Here is a 4557-nt window from a genome sequence, read left to right on the forward strand (position 1 = left end):
TCTGCATGATCAAATCCATGTTTAGAGTTGTGGCCCCACACCGGGCACATTTTCATTACTCTTGTTGTTCTGCTTCAAGTAAACATAACCGATTCTTTGACTAAACAGGCTTGGAAGCTGCTTTGATGTCTGTCAGCGTTAACCTTAGTTTTGTTTTCGCTGCAGTGCCCTCTTCTTAAATCAAGCAAGCATGTTTGTTGATATTGCTGTGTTTTTTCAATCTCCCATCAACAGAATGAGGACCAAATGCTTTTGCTTGCCTTTGTTTTTTCCCCATTGTTTACCCTTCAAATAGTCCCTTCAACCCACCATCCTCTAGCTTGTTTGGTAAGATTTCAATCACTTTCGCATACATAATATTGGCTTATGTGTCCACGTGTGGACCCTTTTTTTTTTTTTTTTTTTTAATTTTCAGGAACCTGTTGGTGATTTTAAAATACACAGCATATTAGACACATAACAGGAAAAAAATCCCTTTTGCACTTTCCTTTTTTTCACGTAATGTAAAGATTAATCGTCTTCTCTAGCTTTCTATTTTTGTTTATCTGCATCTTTTCCTGCCAGAGCTCATGAGGGAAATCAATAAAAGGATAATAGCTTTGATCTAAACTCACCTCTCAAAGTAAAATGTGGAATTCCTCAGTATATATCTGTACATTAATTTGAGATGCAGTGCTGTGGAAATATGGGGCCATGATGATTAGAATTACTTTATTCAATTTGGTCCTGCGAAGATTGCAACAAGATGCAAATATACAGAATTCTGTATACTCATCTCATAGTTTACCTCAGTATTGCCTAATCTTTAACAGCACCGTCAGACTAAGCTGCTTTACCAAGTCAATCTAGTAATAGGTTAACAGCTGCAGTACACACATGGATACACACTGAATTGGCTACGTGACTGAACTAAGATCCACTGCCTCAAATCAAAATTTAATTCTAGTTTCAAGGGCCCAAGAAAATGTGTTTGTGCCACAACATGTTGCTGAACACCTCTGGAAAAATATATAAAATATTAAGATCCCAATGGGTGGAGTAGCTTGACTGTTTCTGAGCTCAGCCGAGATTCGTGCAGATTTCAATGCAGATTTAAACAATGAAATGTTTAAATTCGCATTCATTTAGCTGAAATGCAATGTTTAGCATTTTCACGCTGCACATTTCCATGCTGACTCTACTCGAATACATGCTTTGTTGCCTGGTTCCTCTGCTTCTGAAGCATTGCGAAAGAGCCGATAAAACATGTATGACTTATAAAATGTGCTTAAAGCTCTGAGAAAAAGACAAGTGGATTGTATGCACCATGAGAAAGCACAGCACAAGGTAGTAATGGGCGATCAGTTTGCAGTGCACATGTTCCAAAAAGCATTTGCAATGCAATATTTAATTCACTGTTTTCTCAATGAGGTTTAGAGACAAAATATGGAATATGCATCCCTTGCTTGAGTTTTGTTCCACCAGTATCCTGCACGCATACTGTAGGCTCTTGTACGGTGAGGTAATTCTATCATAAATTATCAAGAGAGGGTGCTGTTGCACTGCAGAGGATCTACTTACTAAGGCTAATGGCAAATCAAAATCTCCAATACCATTACTGTTCATAATAAATGTCAACCGGCATTAAGGATGCCAAGGACAAATACTTGAGCTAATAACCCTGCATAATTGTTGAGACATGATGATGAAATGTTTGGAAATTGGATGTTAAGGCAACTTGTTCTCTTACCTTCGAATGAGCGTTTTGCTGAGTTTTAAGGGGAGCTTGAAGCTTCTGAACGAGATGAGTTCTGACTTGTCAGGTTTTAAAAGGATTTTGGCTTCACAAAAGTTTGAACAATGTCTCATAATTGTGTGACAAAGCTTGACAGACTGTTCTATTTTTTTCCTTTAGGTCTGTGCCTAGCTTTTGGGGGATATATATATATATATATATATATATATATATATAGTTCTAGGACTGAAGAAGCAGCTTTCCCTCATATTTTATTCTTTTTGTGACAGCAAACAGAGATGGAAAGGGATGGGAGAAAGATGCAACAACACAGCATGAGTTGCAAACATTTTACTATATTGATTGTTGGTTGTGGAGACAGAGTATGTTTACAAAGTTTCTTTCTTATATAATAAGTATTTTTTGGATTTAGGGGACATTCGAGTTCTTGTAAGTCATAAACCACTGCATCACAAACATAAAATCTTACACAGAGAGAACTGTGGATTTCGCCAAACACATTTTTCTCCAGAGAAATAATTTTACTGCATAATTGTTTTCTGTCAAAATATAGTCTGATAACTTCAGAACGAATCAGTTAGCCTAATACTAAATGAAGAATTTCTGGGAAAAAAAGAAAGGATTTTGACGGCTTATATGTCAAAACACAGTGTTCTTAAAAGACTGAGAATGAAAAAAAAAAAACAGCATGCGAGAGATCTTCACCATGGGGACTAAAGACTAGATGGATCCCTCTACAAGTGCCACAACAAACTGTCAACTTAGAATAAGATTGTCCCGTCAAGCGTGCTTATATAAGCCTGTTAACATGGCACTTTTGACATGTTGCAATGGAGTGCCATGTCAGGCAAAATGGTATGCCTTCTCTTCCCAGGTGATGGCAAATTGATTTTACACTGCAACAATTTTTTGTCAAACGACTGAATTCAGCAAGAGACGATGCATTTAACACATCACACGGGCAGCAGGACAATATCTAACCGCTGAGATGTGTGTTCATTTTCAGATAACAATCCAGGTGAGCTTGAAAAATCACCCGCTCAAGAATGCACGTACGCTACAAACTACAGCCTTTTAGTGACGCTGACAGTGATAAAGTAGTTAGCTGAGCTTTTATGAGTCCAGCACTGATACAGAGAGTGACAGTTGCTTTTCAGGCTGATCAAAGGCAGCAGACAAGTGCTGTAGAACGTTTCTCCCTCTATCCTCCCCCCAAACCCTGTCTCTATCTAATGATAGTTGAATACATTGTCATCTCATTATCTTTGAAGAGGGGAAAGATCCCTCCCGTATGAGTGGGCACTGTGTCTCTTGCCATCAGTCGGGCCCTAAAATTGGTGAAGCGCATTCCCGTCTCATTATGTTGAGTGAGAAATATCAGACACATCCCATCTGCCTAACGCCTTCCACACACATGCTGCCATGCTTTAGCCATACAAGCTGGTACTGTTATGCTATAGTTCTATAATGCAGATATGAGACGGGTTCTCTAAGTGGATTTGGACAGCGCTGTTAAGGAAACCACTGCATGGTTAACTGTCTCAGTCCACCAACTTTCATGGGTGTCTTTTTTTTCTTTTTACAGCAATAACCATCAAAGAGCCCTTGACTCTCACTGATATTGTAGCATTTTGTGTCGTTTACTTCTTAATGGATTTTTTAGTACATGAAAGACAAAACACATTTACCTCCAATAAATAACACTTTTGCCAGTCCCTCCTGCAGGCCCTCCTAATTCAGACACACACACACACACACACACACACACACACACACACACACACACACACACACATATATATATATATATATATATATGTATACATGTATACATGTATACATGTACATACATATATATATATATATATATATTAGGGGTGCAACGATATTCGTATCGATATTGAACCGTTCGATACAGTGCTTTCAGTTCGGTACGCATATGTATCAAACAATACAAAATTTTTAATTTATGTTATCAACTGTCCTTCTGACCGATGCTGTCTGTGTTGAGCGCTCAGTGGATCTGCGCTCGACAGTGCAGCCTAGGCGGAGTAGTCGAACGCAGATTCACTGAGCGCAGGGCAAGCTAGTGAGACAGAAGTTAAGCTCTCCTTTCAACATGGCAAATTGAACCTCCCCCACCCTCATTCAGATCTGGCGTTTGGAACTATTTTGGTTTTCATGTGACGTATGACCCTGAAGGTAAGCGCGTCATGGACTAAAGTAAAACAGTATGTTGGATGTGCCACGCAATGCTCAATTACATGGGTGGGAGCTAGTGTGTTAGCGCAGTTAGCTCGTTAACGTGTTGGCCGTCCAGCAAATGTCCTAGTTCTTGGTTCCACTTGCCTCTTACCCGTGACTTCAGTGGAAATTTCAAATTCAGGATCTGACACAGACTGATTCATGTCCTACACAGTTCTTACAAGTTCATAGAAATTTCTGTTCAATTAGAACCAAGTATTTGAGTTGATGATTGTAATTTTTATACAATGTTGTAATTTGTGTTTCAACAATTTTTTTGATTAATGTTTTGTTTCCGTTACAATATTATACATTAAAGTATAATATTGTAACGGAAACAAAACAGGAAACAAAACATCAATCAAAAAATTGCTCTCTTTTTTATTCGGGCTACTTAAATTTATTTTGGACACCCAAAAACTGAAGAGTCCCTGCCCGAAGGGCTATCAGGGATTTTGAAATTTTGCAAGCCCTGAGATATTTTTATTTTTTTTATTACTTTTTTGTTTCACAAACATTAAATTTAAAAACTGTACTTTTGAGTTAAAATATATATTTATAATTTTAATAAATGACAA

This window comes from Copadichromis virginalis, linkage group LG2 (genome assembly GCF_057382275.1).
Source record: "Copadichromis virginalis isolate Kocher_CV1m ecotype Utaka linkage group LG2, C_Virginalis_male_GT1.1, whole genome shotgun sequence".
Classification (NCBI taxonomy): Eukaryota; Metazoa; Chordata; class Actinopteri; order Cichliformes; family Cichlidae; genus Copadichromis; species Copadichromis virginalis.